This window comes from Vollenhovia emeryi, unplaced genomic scaffold (genome assembly GCF_000949405.1).
Source record: "Vollenhovia emeryi isolate VEMERY1.0 unplaced genomic scaffold, V.emery_V1.0 DF939125.1, whole genome shotgun sequence".
NCBI lineage: Eukaryota > Metazoa > Arthropoda > Insecta > Hymenoptera > Formicidae > Vollenhovia > Vollenhovia emeryi.
Genome location: NW_011967241.1, coordinates 2,251,346 through 2,270,857, shown reverse-complemented (window position 1 = coordinate 2,270,857; position 19,512 = coordinate 2,251,346). Strand labels below are relative to the sequence as shown.

General features: G+C 34.7%; 1 protein-coding gene across 13 annotated transcripts in view; it reads right to left on the bottom strand.

Annotated features, from left to right (window-relative positions):
• The window catches only part of LOC105569254 (glutamate receptor ionotropic, NMDA 2B), a 160,524-nt gene that overhangs the window by 83,580 nt on the left and 57,432 nt on the right, over positions 1-19,512 (bottom strand). For 5 of the 13 annotated variants that reach the window (XR_001009487.1, XR_001009488.1, XM_012025564.1 and 2 more), the window contains exons 1-8: positions 5,395-5,422; positions 5,095-5,315; positions 4,167-4,482; positions 3,649-3,792; positions 2,390-3,346; positions 1,784-1,939; positions 1,373-1,451; positions 234-387 (exon numbers count right to left, since the gene is read on the bottom strand). The exons of 1 other annotated variant lie outside the window; for it this stretch is intronic. The gene's annotated coding sequence lies outside the window, so the exon portion shown is untranslated. Of the gene's footprint in view, positions 1-233; positions 388-1,372; positions 1,452-1,783; positions 1,940-2,385; positions 3,347-3,648; positions 3,793-4,166; positions 4,483-5,094; positions 5,316-5,394; positions 5,430-17,142; positions 17,336-19,512 lie in introns of those variants that run through there. 7 more of the 13 variants (XM_012025569.1, XM_012025565.1, XM_012025573.1 and 4 more) reach the window with 7 other exon arrangements.

Below are 19,512 nucleotides of genomic sequence, written 5' to 3'. Positions count from 1 at the left end.
TTAATTCTCAATTTTGTCCGCGAAATATACTTCTTTTAATCCTGAACGATTGTAGCTCTTACACAATCTTAAAGTTACATATTCCACTCAATATTTTTTTACTTTCAACCACATGTTTTATTTTCTCCAATTTGTCACAAAATTATAATTTATTAAAATTGATTAGCCTAAAGAGTGCGCGAGAAATGTACATAAATACTCAATTTACAGAGCGGCAATAAATAAAGACGTACCTTCATACTTCTTACTAAAGTAAAAGCTTTAATTAAAGGGGGTCTTTTATTTTGTTGCCCTAATTTAACATCGGAGCAAATACAAGATCATTCTAGGGTTAAGTCCCCGGCTCGCTTAATTCCCCGGTTCGCTCCACCTCTTTTGTGCTATTATCTGAAACACGAGTTACGGTTCGGCAAATCTACAGATACGTCTTTGACCCGTAAATTTCGTACATAGTAATCTAAGGCTTTGCTTTAGGGAGTATTGCATATGAACCATCGAAGCAACAGACGGTCGTATATAATGGTCGATTCCCCGTAGGATTAGTCGGACAGTTCGATCGGTCATCGCTACCTGTCATCGTACACGAATGTGAAATGCTCTATCTGACAGATTGAGTCTATCACGAATTGAGTCTGCACGTTGATACCGTAAATCTGTAAAGTCTAATCGGATAAAGTCCATTTCATGGACTTGCAGCTTTGACATATTTCACTTTTACGGATTAAATCTACCGAGCTAAATCTTCCAAATAAAAATATTAAAAAAAACTATTATTTTACACTATGAGTACTATTTATTTTAGTGCATTTTATGTGCAAATGTCAATTTATAATATCGTATCTTGTAAGAAAAAGATGGAATAAGAAGGTAAACTAGGGCACAACTTACTAGCAAGTTGATTAATTAAAGTTTATATAAATTATAAATACAGCAAGCAAATTAAAAAGTAATGTACAAATTTAGTATGCAATTAATACAATACTGAGTTACTTTTTAGCCAATTTACAGAGATTCATTTCGTGTACGTGTGTTTAGTCAATATACTAAAATTAATTAAATTATATATTATTGTTACGAGTTGCTTTTACCAAGTAATAAGAGAAGTCACAAATAAATATATTTCTAACACGATTATAGATATTTGTTTGTTTGTTTGTTATGTTGATATTGAAACGTCACGTTTGTCGATTGCCGTTTTTACGCTAATTAATTATTGATAATTGTTGTGCAGTATATTTAACCGTGAGTCACTGCGTATCTTTATATAACTGTATATAGTTAACACATTCACCACCAAACGTATTTTAATTGATTTTTTATTCGTGTCAGACTGAATGATTTTATATTAAAAACAATAAAATACATAACTTACAGTATCAAGTTGCACAAAATGGTATTGATATATGATATTTATTTGACAGTCGCTCCATAACAGTCACTGATGATAATTTCTAACAAAAACGTAAACATTAAAACTTGATCAGGTGATCGTCATGCCTGTAAATGTGTTAATATGAAATATACATTTAATATTATTTCAATAATAAAGAAAAGTAAAACTTTTTGTAAAAAATACAATATTGTAAGCTATATTAGTTATAAATCACATTCACTCGTAGCTTGGTATCTATTCAGGGCACATACAGGAGATATTATACATATTTTATTATGCAAATTTCACAGATTGATATTCAGAGATGCAGCAAGCACATAACCGTCATGTCTATTATAAATATAATACTCATATCATGTGTTTTAAAGAATTTCAAATAGGACATTTAACTTTTATAAGTCGTTCTTCGATTTTAGTTTCAGAAATGTTCGATCTGATTTTTCGGACTTCGCCAGAATACTTTGGTCTTTTAAAGAACGAGCTTTCGAGTCTCGTAACGAACGAAACTTTTGGTCTCACGTAAGTTCAGCGACCAGCCGGCGATATCTAAAAGAACAAGTTTGAAAAACTTTCGATTTTGAAGAAGGTATAGTCGACGAAAATATCAAATTTGCTTTGTTATTATCCTAATTTGTTTTAATTTATTGTATAAGATATACAATATAAATTCTATATTTACAATCACAAACTACATCGTACATAAATTGTTTAAATAGTTTTAGTTAAATTAATACAGTAGTTCAATTGTAGCCAAACTTTAAAATTTTACATCATAGTGTTTAAAGTTTAAAACCAAAGTTTTATTAATTTTTAATTAAAACTTAATAAGTGTTGCAATTTCGATGTTAAATAACATTAAAAATTGTTCTAATTTTTATGAATTCTAGATATTTTAAATAAAAATTAAAACTTTATACACATTTATACATATACTTGAATGTTTATTTACGACCATTGTTCATGCATGTCAAGTATGTTAAACAGAGGTTTACCAACTTTTTAAGATCTTCTATTCTCTAAAGTAGGTCCCCAGTTTGTGTCCTGAAAGCTTTTCACGGCTTTCCTTTTGTAACATAAAACGTAGATATTGGTTAGTCCTTTCACGTTAAGGTCTCCTTTCTAAGTTTGATCGAACTTCAATCACCTAACTTCCGACAACAAACATGAGCAAGATTGTATCGCTAATGCCCTCATATCTAAAGTAAATATAAGACTAAAATATAATTTTGTTATATAATTTTTATTCCTTTTGTTCCGGATATTCTGTACGAGAATTGTGAAACTTTATAATTATTATCGGTAAGTGATCCTTCATTAACCGACACATAAACTCGTCCTATAGAAAATATATGATGTGCTGTCGATAACAAAAATGATATACTGCCGATACTTCCTGCTTCATTTCTCGATTGTTGGACCTGCATTCAAAATGACGTTTGTTTCAACTTTGACACGCTGGCAGGTATTTCATTATTGCAATGTTTCTACCACGTAGACACTCGTCGGTTCCGACTACAATTTATATTTTGAACACGTACAATATACAATGCTGTACGTACGATATTTTTTAATGCCTAGTTATCTTTCTCGGGGACAGCCATTAATCATTGGCACGGTAATAGAGCGATTTGCATGGAAATCGTAATAATAGAAGCATTATGCGTATTAACGTCACATGTGAATTTGATTTGTAATTTACGTGTAATACGCTTGACTTTACATGCAAACAATTTTAATCCCAAGCCAGCATTATACATTCAAATGTAAAATGTAAAACGGAAACGGCTGGCACGAATTCAATCGCAACGTTGCATTGCATTTCCTACTTGTATAATTTTTATTTTGGTATGATGTAAACGCAATATACAATTAAAATGCCTCATCACCAATGTAATTCTAGTTCTTCTGATTAATGTATAAAGTTTAATTTAAACATTAAACTTTCAAATTTGCCTGAAATAAAATGTAACAGTTATTTAAATTACTTTAAGGTATTAGTATTTAGTAACAGTATTGTGTTTGTAGCATTAGCATTTTAGTTATTAATCTAATTATTGTTTCGCTTTTTAATGAAATAGAAAGTTTACTCTAATATAACAATATGTATGTTGGATAAATCAGATTAAGTCTCTAAAGAACTTTGAGAGAGTTAAACAGAGAGCTAGAGATAAAGGGATTTTCTTATCTTATACCAGTAATTGGTTAACAATTTGAGAGTTGAATAGAAGTAGACAACATAGCGACAGTTACGGTACCTAACAACATAAATTCTTCCTGAACTTTTTACGAGATACTTTCATCTTGTCAGGTTTGTCCGAGTTTATTGCCAAAGTTCGTCTCGTTTTCTCTCTTCTTTCTCGATCTTCTTCGGGAGGTGATTTCCGAAGTCAAATATTTGTCTGAAACCGCGAGAGCTAGTCTAATGATCCTCACTCGCAAGCTTTTCCGACACTAGGTCATATACTATTTAACAATATATTCGCTATTTCCGTCATAGTTTTACTGCAGTTAAAGCATGAAATAATCGTTACTTAATAAATTAAAAAACTCAGTCCTGCATATCTTCAAAATTTTTGTGAAAATGTATGTTCACAAACATTTTCTGCGTTTTTTTTAATAAAGTGTTTTTAAAAAGTGCGAGCAATTTATTTGATTATTACTTGTTAATTTTTTAATACATTGAAAACTTTATTGTATTAACGATTCAAGTAAGAATGATATCTTTACTTTTATAATGCTATGTAATCGAATCCTTGATAATATAAATATTTACGAAATGTTCAGCATCTCAGGAGGCAATCAACGGGCCGACAGGCGATTAGAGTGGCCTATAGGGTATATTGGCACAAGCGTACAGCTACGAGACGGTTGAGTTTTTACTGCCACGTATTGCTTTGACCCGCGTTTATCGCCCGTGCGTATCAGGTTTCGCGATATTGGACCACGTCCCATATGGATGGCCTTTGGTAAACCAACCACCGGCCGTCGCGGATTCCTGTGGCCTGGCTCTATCTCTAAACCCTTGTACCCTCTATTAAGGCACCAAACTAACCGCCCTGTAAGGGGACTACTCGCCGCTATCCATCCATCTATTTGTCATAATTACACATCCAATTAACAAACACCTTTGTTACATCAAACGTCGGATATGGGTTGTCGTAAACAATTTTAGAGAATAATTGTATTCCTTATATTCTTAATATTTAGTCTTAATGACTAGTAATCCTAATGTAAAAACATAATGTAAGCAGAAAATAATTTTTTTTTACTAAACACAAAATTTCGTGATATTAAGGATTCATAATTTATAAATCGATCTTGATTTTTGTAGAGATCGATAGATTCGAGCTTTTGTTACTCGACAAACTTCGACAGTGTTTGCTTCAAAATTGAAGCAATTTCTTTACATTTGATAAAGGTAATATATTATTATTGGGATAATTTTTGTCAAAAGATTAAATTGTGGTTTCAGTAATTTTTTAAACAGCAATATTTAAAATCATTAAAATATCTCAATTTTTCTTGACAAGAGGAATTCACACGAGTATAGTCTCTCTACAGACACATTTTAAAATCTATAATGCGTGAAACAGGTGAGAACTATATTGCACGCAATGTAATGTTGGAAATTGTGGCAATAACCGAGTTTAACGTGAACAATGTAATAAAATATGTCCAGACGCAATAATTCCAGAAATTACCTTGTTCTCTGATGCATTTTTTTCATAGTAATTCCATGTTCTTTACAGGAAATTATACAATTTATATTCTTCTTCGTCACATATATACTTATAAAATTAATTAGCTAAGATATATTGTAGCAGTGTATCTAGAGGCTACTTGATTGAAAATCGAAACGCGGCTCTGATTACGAACTTCTGACGTGACTAAGTAACGGCATGTAGGTTAATTAACGTTGTTCCTGTAAACGACGATTAATTACGACGATTAATTGCGATACTATGTTGTTAATAGATAAATAAATATTATAAATTCAATACCGTATTAATGTGATATCGTGTGTCTTCTATAGATATATTAAATATATCTGAAATACTTTCTAAATAGCGATATTAAATATAAAACTTCTGTTTGCGGTTAATAGTAATTTGTTTATGATAATTATTCAATTATCTACAATCGCTATCAGGCATTTCTGTCGATATCTAACTATCATCAGTCATCCGGATCGCGGAAATTTGTGTCGTTAAGTTTTACGTCAATGTCAATATTTCAATATCAGTGCATTATCGGAATATACGACGTGCATTTGTCGTATCGAATAAGCGGTGTCTCAGATAAATGACAATCCGATAATCGGAATTCTGATTAAGCAACACATCAGCGTAATCAATATTCTGGTCAACCCAAAATTCTCTATTGAATTTTGATACAAAAAAAAATACAAAGCGTATATTTTTCCAGTGTCGCTTATAAATATTAAAACAAAATAGATAATTAATTTTTATCTTGGTCATACATTTCAGTGTATCCTTTTTAAAAAATCAAATATATTCATTTTGCTTTTACAGTTTTGTATCTTCTATTTTAATTCTGTTAAAATAATTATCATTCAGTTAAGATCAATCTTCCTTTCAGTATATAATCATATTTTTCAATATAACATGCTTTTTGAGAAATTCTCAATGCGTCAATAAATAATAAATCTCATTATAATTTTTGGGAGTATAGACTTACCGTTGTATTTGCATCAAGTGAAAGAAAGTTTTGCTAATGATAAAAAATTTTAATTATCGAAAGTTGATTCCTGTACAATGTCCGGCGATATCCAATAACTTTCAATAATCTATAAGAACCGGGGGTTTAATTAGAAGGAAAAATAAAGTACGGGAACTCGATTCCCGAAGATTAAACATTTACCGGAATATGATTCGTAGTCTCGTATTTGTTATATCACTTACAGCTATATACTTGATAGCTTACCAATCACCGGTGATTTCAATTTCTTTTCTATTGAACCGCAATTCGATATTCAATCAAGGATTCATTCAATGTATGTATCGAGCGAAATAACCCGTAACGCTGAGATCACCGGATGGAGAGTTTCGATAGGAACTACCGGCTCTCGTAGGCGAATCAAATATCGAGTGCTGCGCCTTTTTCGGGCTTGTTTACAACTTTTCGCGATTGCTAGCGAAGTAGAAATCGCGATATTTCTTTGATTATACGACTTCTTCAATCTAAGAAATTCGAGTGTCGCCAGAGAACTTCTGAAAAGATGCGGCAAATTACTGTGATTGAGTTATGCAAGGGTCTCGTTGGATCCCGAGAAAAGTAGGTGACGGATGTCGGAGTTGATCGAGATGTGTGATTTCAATTTCGAGTTTCTTGATTCTCGAGGACGCCGAGTTACGAGGACGAAAAATAAGCGTTCAAGGACGAGAAGAAGGTGGAAGCAAAATCGCGTAAAACAATATAACAGTGCATTTGCAGAGCAAACATGAGGATGGCAGAACAGAAAGCTGTCGGCGAAGTCGAGAAGCAACACTGTACTAAGACTAATAGTTTATGCACAGGACGACACAAACACGCGCTGCGCAAAGCTCTTTGAGGTTGGATCGATAAAACCTGTAAGAGGATTTTCGGTGAGGTACGCAACAGCAAAGGGAGTTTGAGATGTTGCTGCATACACGGCGTCGCGGCCAAAGAGAATACCGAAAAATGAACGGGAAATTGAAAGACAAGATATAACCTCATTTGGATTAATATGAAAAAAAATGAGAACCTACGTTCAAGATTATGGGGAAGAACGTATGGGGGGGGGGGGGGGATGGGACGGGCCATGAGAATTTTCCCCGCGTTATTGTTATTCCTCCCTTTTTCACTTGCCGCGAATTTTGTGCGCTTCGGTGAATAAAGTTACGGCGCCGCGATGTTTCTCGAAGAAAGTTCCAATGCATTAAAGAGAACTATGACGTTCGTAATTTTCCTCGAAATTGCAGCAGCTCGTACCTCGCTGAAGATGCATTTCATTACAATCCTTAATTCGACTGAAAATTCTGCGAGGAATCGTCGGTCTCGTCTACGCCATTACAGCAAAGTTAACGCTTCCTCGCAAAGTTATTATCGATAAAAATACACGTGGATGCCAACTTATTGTTATTACTGTTGTTATTATTTCCATTTTGTATGGTTCCACGCGGTAAACAAAAATTATACGGTTCTTAGAGCGTCTTCTTGATTGCTAATGATGTATTCGTCGAATAGAACTAATTTTCCTTCGAGGCTAGTTCGCAATTAGAGACGGAACGATGGTACCTGTGAGACATCTCAGGCGTTTACACATGATAATCATATAGCCAGCAGGCTGATACCTAGCTACGATGTTAAGTGGTTAACCGAACAGTTTCGTTAGTATGGGAACACATGACTCAACTATATGCATGCGATTTGCATTTGTCGGCAGTCCATTTACATAATGCATTATGTATAATGTACCACAGCAACGGGCATGTAAGTACACATATAATGTCGCGAGGTACACGATAATAATCCGCGTTTCAGATCGTATGCTTTATTTCTCCCATGGGCTTTCGCAGCGTCGCGAGAGATATTGACAGTTTATGTCAAACACCATCAATGTCTTCGCATGTATCTGATTATATGGCGTATTCAACGTTTTATTAGTTTCTTATATCACTATATAGTTCTTAACTACTTTTCCCAGCAAATATCGCTCGATACAGTGCACCGGAAATAACGCAGGTGGCCCGCTCTATTTTCAGTCGCCGCGAATTATCCCGCACATTATTACATTATATCATTATTCTAATTGAAGTTAGATTCGGGATGCTCCGAGTTATCCGCATTATTTCTTATTTCTTCCTTTAGTTATTACTAATTATTTACTATACAAGTGTTACTTTGTAACATTATTATTATCGTAGCGTGCCAAGATTTATAGAATTAACATGACATTAACAAGATTATGTAATTAGCATGATATACATTAACAAGATTATAGAATTAACATGACATACATATGTTAATAATCGGATGTATTAATAATTATAATTGGATGCTGCATATTAAACCGCATTTGTGTAATTCCCGAGGATGTGACTTAGGCCGAGTTTTTCATTTTCTAGCTAAACGTTAACCAGATGTTAATCGATTACCTGTCTTTTCTTAGATAATAATGTAGAAAAATATGGAGAGTCGACTAACCTCTGGTTAACAGCTAACCAGAGAAGGAAAACCAGGGGCCTTAAAAGAAAAGAATTAGAACAATGTGCAAAAACAAATGTAGATTTAAGTAATATATGTAATTTTCTTTCCTTGAGTTTTGTTTAAATAAAATATTATGAATAAAAGACTACAGAGATATATGTATATTAATAGAGAAATTCGCGTGTTTAGTATTTATAAATGACTAGAGTAAATATTACAAATAAACATGTTAATATTTATTGTATTGTTATCATCGTTAGATTAATTATTTTAATTTGTAACACATTTGACATTTGCACCAAAATTAAATACTGAGCTAAATTGATATCTAATATCGCAGCGAACTAAGCTTTCTAACTGCGAATGTCTCTTTTAGGCTACGTCAACATTAGTTCAAGTTAAAGGCCTCAAAGAGTAATAAATTCACAAAAGGTTAGACTTTAGTAAAAACTGTTACTAAAAACAGTGAGACGAAACTGAAGAAAAGCATTCTTTCGGACACCTTTCGTACCCTTGTTACGGATACATTTAGTTTTTCCTACTCTATGTCTTTATTGTCTGATCCATCTACAGCGTCTTTTCCCAAGTGAGCGCGAATAAACGTCGGTCATCCAACTAGAAAAACGATTAAAGCACTTGAATATCCATTTCTTTTACCGCGACATCAAAAACGACCGACGTTAAAACTGAGGAACTGTTATTTATGACCTAAGTACGGGCGAATAAATTGCCATGAGTTACTGAACTCCGAAAGTCATAAAATTTAATTTACTGTCTAAAGCCATAGATAAAGGAATATTTAAAAAGAGATTATATTTTGCCACTTTCTTATATCAATGTTTATGTAAATTTCACTTTCTCTCTTATTTTATAATAAATTGCAACGCATTATTTATTGTTTAAAACAATGTTTCATATACAATACTTTGCGCTTTAGTATTTTCTAGGTATCTTTTGCAAATACAAAAGGCACATATGTACTTTAATTACGTATTCCCTAATAACTACTAGTTCAACAAAAGTATTATATATTTTCAACATATAATACAACTTACTTTGTTGCAAATTTTATGGCAACAATTCGATGCAATAAATAACGTTGAGATTTTGACATCTGGAACTTAATCGCCACAATAACAAAACCGTTGACGACAGTGAAGAAAATTTGCAGTCTTGTCACTCGTTGCTGTGTAAATTTCCGACGTGCAAACTTCGAGCCTCGTTTTCAAAGTCTTTGTTAGAAGTTAAGAAATTCTCATTACGAAGGCAGTGCTCGTTTGGATCGTTTTATTGCTCGATTACGAGCCAACAAAGGTCGCTCTCAATTGTCTCTGTCTCGATAGAAAAACGCGATTTTTATAACACCAAGAACTTCTTCGATTCTCTATTCTTTCAAATAAAACGACGGTGAATATTGTGACGAACGTTTGGAAATCTTTGAAAATGTAAATGACGAAGGGCGGGATTGTCATAGCAATTCAATCATGTGCAATGAACTCATTAAGCGAGACAAAACGATGTTTAAAGATTATTGACTGAAAGTATTCTCGTCCCACCACCCTTAAACGATACGATAATATCTTCTCGATCAAAGAAGGCAATCAGCGAGAACAAAGTAAAAGCGCAATATCGGTGCAGCGCCTAAGAAATGGTTAAAATAAAATTTCGTTTAAACGCATAAACATTAATGCAACAAATATATGACATTGTTATAGATGAATAATCGTATAATTGTGAAAAATACACAATAAAAATTATTATATATGAAAAATACACGGTAAAAAAATCATGATTTTGAAATATAACGTGAATTAGATTATATTAAATAAACTAATTATGGACAATTATTTTTTCAACATTAAATTCTCCTTTCGATAAACGTAAGTATTCGACAACTGGCGCGTTAGATATTTAACTTGCTATTGATCTTGACGATGTAAACGGAATTAATCGCATCTGCAAACAAGCTTGTACACAAAACGCGATAAACCCTCGCAATAGCTTGCCGGTCGTAGTTCGATCGGCCAGTAAATTCTGTTTTCACCCTTTGACCCTAAGTGAGCAACAACACGAAAGATCCAGCTGCTAATGCCCCCTCATCTGAGAAATGATACTCCTCTTACCATTTTTCCCCATAAATTGGCCACCCTTAAATTCTCCTTTTCCTTGCCTTTGCCGTGCCATCTCACGCTTTTACGCCACCCTCCGCCGTCCCGACGGATGCGAGTAACTCGATGGAGCGAGAGAGGTGGCCCACCATTGGCTGCTGCTCCATACAAAGTTAGACCCGAGGAGACGATAAATTCAATAAGACAAAAGCGAGCTCCTGGGACACCGGTACACACCGAAGGGACCCCCTCGTCGTCGTATCCTCAGACATCGGGGAACTGCGTGCGCTCTTATACCCCTTCCGCACGTAGCTCCCAAGAATGCCGAATAAAGAAGATAAATCGGGTAATCCCTGAGCGCGTATGCGGCAAAAGTGGCAAACCGTGTTTCCACTGGTCATTGCACCGACGTCACCTCAAGGACAAATCCGTTGTCGTGATGAAATTCTACAAATGAGAGGACTACCAGGTGAGGAGTGCTATTAGACAGACTTTTCAAAGTCTGACATATGGTATCTATATTTCTTCCATAAAGACAAATAAGTCGATAAAAGAATTGGTACGAGAATTGTGGTGCAAAATTTTAAATATACTTAATAACTTTTATGAAGTGGCTAATGTAATATTGTCAAACTCGTCTTGTGTAAAAATTAAATTGATAAGTTGATAATACATTTTGAATTTATTTACATAAAATCAAGACGGTGTTTAAATCTAGTTACGTTATATTAAATCTCGCGCAATAATAGAGAGCATTTATGTTTTTAAAAATTTATTTATAAATAAATATACTTTTTTTTGTTAAATAGATATGAAACCTTATAAAGATCAATAAAATGCTACTTCATATTTTCCGGAAAAATTGAAATTGAGGTGAATTTAACAAACATCCACTTGTTAAAATATTAATTAAAATTTAAATCCTATTCGATTTCTACGTTTTAAAAAAAGATATCAATCTTAAAGAAAGACAAAAGCTTTTGAAAAAAAATAGATGCCGTTGTGAATGACAGTGCTTTACGGCGACGTAAAGAAGGTATATTGGATTATACGGGAAACTGGAGCAAAGTAGGAAATAAGATATCGCTCGCCTTTATGTGGGCCCGTTATTGTTGGGTCACATGGCAGATAAATCTAGACTCCACTTTTCGAAACGCGAAATCCGTGTACGGATTCTTGCACGCGTCCTCACATATCTCGAAAACGCGTTTTCACGTTCTTCATACGCAAAGAAATACCGCGCATTCACTCGAGTATTCTCCAATTTATCTTCCGTCGGACATTTCTCTCACCTATAAGATAATACAGGCTCTAATGTAAACTTTTACACTTTTACTCTAATATTAAATGTTCATATTGCAAAACTCTTATAGATATTTCAAACTACTTTATATTTCATTACATTGCAAATTACTTTACTGTCTTGTTATAATAAAAAGTGTGTGTTTTATCAGGTATTATTTTACAACACTTAATAAAAATGTAAAAATGTTAGTGATGATTCGTTTAAGTATTTTGGATTGTTGAAAGAAAAAAATAATGTTTCTTTACTATTTATATTTAAAAATTTCAGTCTTAAAAATGTAATTTGGTTTTTATAGAAGATTTAGCGATTAAAGAAAATATACTTGTGCAATATTACGCAACTATGCATATGTTGCGTAGATATTTTGACCAGATTCATAGATTCATGAAAGTGTGTAACATTGCGATTTACGGTGAACGTAAACGGCACATTGCGACCTACGATGGAGCGTCAACATCGTGCGGTATGTGCATAACCACGGTATTGTTTTCATTGACACGATTGTAATTCCATTCCATTATCTCGCCCTCGCCAGTCGTGCACATTTGGTTTTCTGAATGAGGTTTAAACCAAGACTGTCATATCAGTACAATACATTGCGTTGGTTGTACAAAAAGAATAATATTCTACTAGTCTGCGTTAAAAGAATAGTATTTATCTTTAAATAGCGTCATGAAAATGTTTTACAAGAAAATGTGTGTTAAAAATCTTAAGAGTTTAGATTTCTAAGCATCTTTCACAAGTTTTATCTTTTATCTGATTGTGTAAATATACATGAGGCGCGAAACCACTTCACAGACCCCATCGCAAAACTAATTTAACGATTATATTATCATAATTCTGATATGAATAACATTTGCAATTCATTATGTTACTTAAAGCCCTGTTCGTTCAGAATAATAAATATCAGCTGCCTATCTGTTCGCCAATCCATCCAGTGTTCGATGTCGTTCACGGTTCACGACCAATCGCTCCCGTCGCTCCGATCACGCTCCACACCCGACTTTACCTGAGATAATCGAATTCCATGCGTACCTCAGCCAATTGCACAAAGATTTCCACGATTCACATGGACGACCATGTGACATTTTGCCACAAGGTAGAGAGAAAGAGAGAGAGGGGCAAAAAAGGCGATAAGACACGATCCCGAGTCGGTACGGAGCATCCAAGATCGAGTTCGCAAGCCGTCGGGTATCCTCTAACACACGCGGTTCCCGAGGAAGCATTTCCATTTCGACGCATTTGCCTTTGCGAACTTACACGCCAAAGAGCGCTCGGTATTCTAAGGCACATCCTGATACCCGTAGGTTCGTCTTACAAACGACTCATACATCTCTCACGAATAATTTGATATCGCGGGCTGCTCTATATGGTTTTTATATAATGTAAGAATACGAAATGAGTTCCGAGAGGTGCTTCCTAGCGGTGACAAAAGATTCTAATCGCGAACACGTCTTACGAGGATTTTTGTATGGTAGACTAAACCGTAGCAGAAAGGAAATTATGCTATAAACAGATATCTTGTGTGGGGAAAACAAAATTTTGTGGAGAAACGTGGTTGAGAGATTGCTTTGCTTCATATAATATCCCGTAGTCGCTAAACCCAGTATGACGCATGTTTTATTCCTTAAATAGGTTCTGTAGATCAAATTGAAACAATAAATATAATTATTCATTGCTTTGTTTTATCGTCGATTATTAAATAGGTCTTAAATGTACAAACCGCAAACTGTGACGGTTAATTCTCAATGCGTTTTCATTTAGGGATTTACGAAATAAATGTTGAAAGCTCTTATGATGGCTACTCAATTCTAGAGCAGCTTTCCTCCTCCTCCTCCTCCTCCTCCTCCTCCTCCTCCTCCTTCTCTCTCTCTCTCTCTCTCTCTCTCTCTCTCCCCCCTCTCTCTCTCTTTCTTTCTTTCTTACTTTCTCTCTATTCAGTACTTGAAAGTCGGAACACATCCGCCCTGTCGATACTGCTAGGAGGAAAAAGACAGTAACCTCCTGGCTACATCGATATAGCTCCGAAGCTTCGTTACTTAACTTCCATGAAAGAATATCGCCGCGCGCAGATCCCATTCTGCTTTCTGATCTTCTTCCGGTTGGGAAATCACTAAAGCTCGACCGATTGAACGGGGCCCTTCCTTAAAAGGCGCCTCGTTTCGCACATTTCTTCATTCTTTTACCGCTGCTCACCTCTCCTTTAGCATTTCCTTGTCCAGTTTACCATTCGCGGTCGTTCGTTTTAGTCTTATTATAATTCCCTCCGTTTTCACTCCCTTTCCTCGTTGACAAAAGTCGATTGTTTTATTTTTCAAGCGATCCTACCTTAAATCCAGACTAAACAAGCGAATGCGAGCAAACAATGAGCAAAATGCACGCGAATGCTAATCACAATTATATTATGTAATATCAAAAAAAGTATGTAACAAAAAATAAGAATAAACGTCGAATGGTACGTCGATGAGAGCTACAAGAACATGAATTCGATATAACGAGAGCTTCAAGGGTGTGTGCCCGTTAAACTAGTTGTCGAAATCTAAATAATATTTATTGTATATTGAAAATCAATATATTATAGTTCCGCTTGGTGAAACATAGCGAATTGGTATTCATGTTATATAAATAAGTATTAGTGTGTATTAATTGTAATAATGATATTAATAACAATTAATATCATAATTACAAAGCGCGATTAAAATGTCATTCTGATCTCAAGTATAAACGATTTACTTCTATGAGTGTAAACGGTGCCATTAGTACTCATTCGTATTTCTTTCTCGGTTGCTTGCTTCACTTGAATCCACAATTTTAGATATTTTGTTAAACGGATATATTAATTTCACGTTTAATTGACTGATTAGCAAACCAATAATAGGATCATTAATATAACAGTTAAATAGGCGATACGATACTGTTTTTTTATCTTAAATAACTAACGCGTGTATTCAAATTTCTTGATTATTGACAGTGCGTAAAAAAGTATAATTCACATGTAACACGAAGAAACTGCACTCATACATATACTATGTTCACGAGCAGTCACTATATTTCTGTTTAGTTCACTTACTAATGTATAATGTATTGCTGCATCAAAGTACACGAGTGCATTATGCGTGAAACTTGGAAAATGTATCCTGATGTTGCGAGTTGGTAAAACTACAAGAAATATATCGAGCTTTAGCAGTGTCCTGTGAATTTGCAACGTCGGTTTGCACCGTTTATTTCTCCTAGACAAATTGTTTTAGAAACAACAAGTGTGATTTCTACCTGCTCCTGTATCAATAATAATATTACTATTATATTAATATATGTATGTATATAATATTTATATACTAGGACAGTAGGTTATCGTTATATTTTTTAATGTGTACGTGTATATGCATGCAAAATCAACTGTTATTTGCAAGCATCGTTAATCACGGTTATATCGCATAATATGAAGAAATATGTAAAAAATAACAATATACGAATAAACATGGTAACATCGATGTAATGAGAGCCACAGGGACATGAATTCGACGTTAATGAGAGCTCGTAATGTATTCACTGAAGTAGTCGTAGAAATCTATTATAAATGTTTATATTGAATATAATGATAACCAATTCATTTCTCGTTCACGGAACATAGGAAATTTGTATTCATCATGTTATACAAATAACTATTTTAATTACAATTAACATTACAAGATATTACAAAATGCAATTTTGGCGTTAAAATGTTATTCTGATTTCAAATGGAAGGAAACCGAAGGTATAAGAGGAACAAACAAGTACGTGGCATGAGTGTGTTGACAGTCTAATGGTATCTGCGAGATACAATTTCAGTGAACCCGATAAATATTATAATAAATGCTACCAATCTCCCTCTCTAGCCTTCAATAACATTCCGCGTTGAATGCATGCGTCAGAGAAATACAAGTCTACTGTTAAATAACTCACAGCCACATATCGATGCAAAATCACGGTTTAACGTGAAATCGCACGGCGTTTCAGCCTCGCAAAATAATTTCACGTCGTCGCAACGAGTGGGATGCGCAAAATTCGGAGCAAACCAATCGCACCTGTATTCCGGGCGTTTTTGTTTATCTTTTGAAATATGAACCGCATGCGGTTCACGCAAAGCACGGCCGATATATACCGGAGAAGCTTAACGTTTTGTGCAATTTCTGACAGTATCCGGGCGTTCCACGGTCGTACGGAAACGACCGTTTCCATCGTTTCGCTTATCCCTGCTGGGAATAGCCGGGAAATTTCTTCAGAGACGAATTGTAAGCACCGTCTGCGGAGCGCATCAGTTTCAAAATAGTTATGCATTTTACTATCTCACCGACATCGAGGTTACAAATGCTTCCTATTTATGTTCGGGAAAGTTCATGTAACGTACCATATCTGTGACACTGCAACTCGGAGTACTACGGAACACTCGTGAAATACGCACTCATGGCTATGGTGTTTAATATTTAAAGTATGACGCATTAGAGAGAAACACTCTTCACAAACCCAACGAGACTTTAATGCATTGTTGATTCAACGGTAAAAATGGGATGGTTGTAATTGCGATTGAGCGTGGAAATATAGCGCTCCTGTATTGATTCACTAAAAACACGGACGAAATGAAACAAACATCAGTCTTGCAGATATTTCGATGTTACGAGTAGCCAAAAATTATTTTCCATGCTTCTCCAGGAGATTTGCACAAGACACATTGTTCTGTATATAGTTTAGCTAATCTGTCCAAATTACCTACATCAGTCTCAATGTCTAATTAAGACAATACGCAAAATTAATGAAAAAATAGGGGCAATATAAAAAAAAACTCTTTCTACAAGTGACAAGTACATATCAGAGTGCTGCACTACTCAAATACGCTTGTCCACAATCCGGCTAACTTTGAAGCTGTCCCTGCGCGCAACTAATATTGGCCAGCGACACGATTTGCACGATGTAGAAGACTTGCACGTATGTATGTACGAAGCACACCCTTGAGTACACAAGAACTTCACAGTTATACATATATATATATATATACATAGATATATATATAATATGAAACACTTTCTCACTCACGCTCTAGCCGGCCATATAAAGTCAGTACGTGTAGCTTATCTCGGACTACCCAAAGACAGTTACATTTAACTTACCGAACAGTATTTGTCTCCAAGTTGCATAACATTGTTCTCGATCTGCGAAGCACGTTACGTTATTGTTGCGGACCGAGGCGCTGTATTGTACAGCTCGTTACTACACACCTCCGGAACTCCTGCCGTAATTCTATGCTGATCAGACTGGCGGTTGATCGCCAACTGGGTGCCCACTGTCCCGTATCATTTAGTCGACGCTAGATTCGATACCATTGGCCACAATTATTGATTGCGGTAAATGCATTGATAAGCAATGATCACACCCAGTTATTTCACAATTGGTTAATTTATATCAAAGTTAATTGTACGTGTATTTCTGACGATACATAAAGAGATATTATCAGTGCAATTTACTAGAATTGGCGTAATGCAGTTGGTATAATGCAGTTTGTTATTTCGCAGAACTTCAATATACACATTTATTGATTGTACACATTTCTCATATAATGTACTGTACGTACGTTCTTTGACAACTACAGTATTAATTTTTTATATTTCTAAAAATGTATAATTAATTACTTTTCGTAATTAATTTTACTAGTATAAAGAAATAGTATTTACATTATCTTTTTTTTTCTTTCTTTTATACAAAAGGGCGTAAAAACTTGAGTAGTTATTTAATTCGTATCATGACTGATTCTTTTAAATATCTTATTTATTCTAATATTCTCTCTTGCAAAGAAATTCTCTATATTATATCGAATCGTTCCACAGTTCACATCTGGTAACAGTTCTATTGTTTCTGGATAAAGGCTACATTTCGTTGAGCGTAAACGACGACTCCATTGTAGCTCAGAATCGACGCTATGCTACGATTATGTGTGCTCAAGCGGATGACTGTACAATAGAGCTGTGGAAAGCATTCCGGTACAAAGTTCATTTTTGAAACATTGCACAAAACTATAAACAATTATCACCACCGAGAAAATTGTAGTGGCATATCTATTATTCTAACAACATTACGTTTCATCTTGCATATACAAAATGCTTTTCAAATGGTTCGTATCAATCACTTAGCAAAGCTTGAATAAAGATTGAACAAACATTAGACCAGATTTATATTTTGACGCCGTGCGTTTTTTCTAATTTTGTTATAATTTATGATTGATTGAAGGATACAATTTCAAAAGAATTTTAAGAATTCAAATTCTTTTTGTATCATTAAACGTTCAAGTTTATTTACATATGTTACATTATGCATAAAATCATAAAGAATTGTAGGATGAGAAGAATTCAGATGCGATACATTAATTTTATTTTATTGTTTCATTATCTTCTTTCGATTCAAGCCACTGAAAAATTATCATTAATTAAGTCATCAAATTATTTAATTATCGCATCCGGTAGCAAGGCGTATGCAGATTACAGATTTTCCATTTCATATGCTTCCAAATTGGCTTTATATAAATACATCAACGCGTTCGTTTATATTTCGTGGCTTCTATTTTGGAATGACCTGCGGACAATGCCAATTGGTAGCTGCCAATCACTGTTCGTTCAATGGGGTGATATAAATCGCGCGCGTAACGACGTGCTGTGGAACAATGAATTAATTGCCGAGGCCCGCAGGAGGATTTTTATATCGATGAAAATACGGCGAGTAGGTAAACCGTGAAACGCACAACGATCTTTATGTATAATCGATACACTCGTATCGTATGGCTGAAATAAAAAAAGAATTGCACGTTTCAGCATCCGTACGAAAAACCGTCCGTGTTTGCAACTGGATATGAAGTTGCTAAAAAAGTCAATAATATGTAGTTCATATGCGAAAGCGCTTTTCCGAATACGCTCACGGTCGATGTGTACCAGTTAAGATATGCTGCCGAACCTATACGGTATTGACGTGATACAATATATAAGCATGTTATGGGAATGCATAATGTATATCGGCTGCTCGCTCTTCAGCATTGTGCAAATCGAGTGGCGCGCGCAAACTATCGTAACATAAATCTGTATTTTCTACCGCTTTAGAGAGACATGTCTCAAAATCCCAAATTTTTCCCGATGAATTTCTTTCATTAGAACGTGCCAGCCAATGGTCGTCGAGCAATTTTCTACATTGGCTATTGGCAATTACTGGCGTTAAATAATTCTTTACGTTAATTTAATGATTTTCTGTTTCGTCCAATGTCACTTAGTAGATTCAAATGGCGAAACTTGCATTCTTGCGTGTACAAATTTAATAGAAAAAAAAAAGTAGAAAAGTATAGAAATCGCGTCCAATTGTAGCGAACTCGTTATTCGGATTGTAGTTATTTTTCTGCTGATCGATCAATAATGGCTGGGATAAAGACCGCGGACTACCTGCTGGTGAATAGAACACGGAATACGAAAGAAATACGGCGAACTTTGAAGAAAGCTATTGCG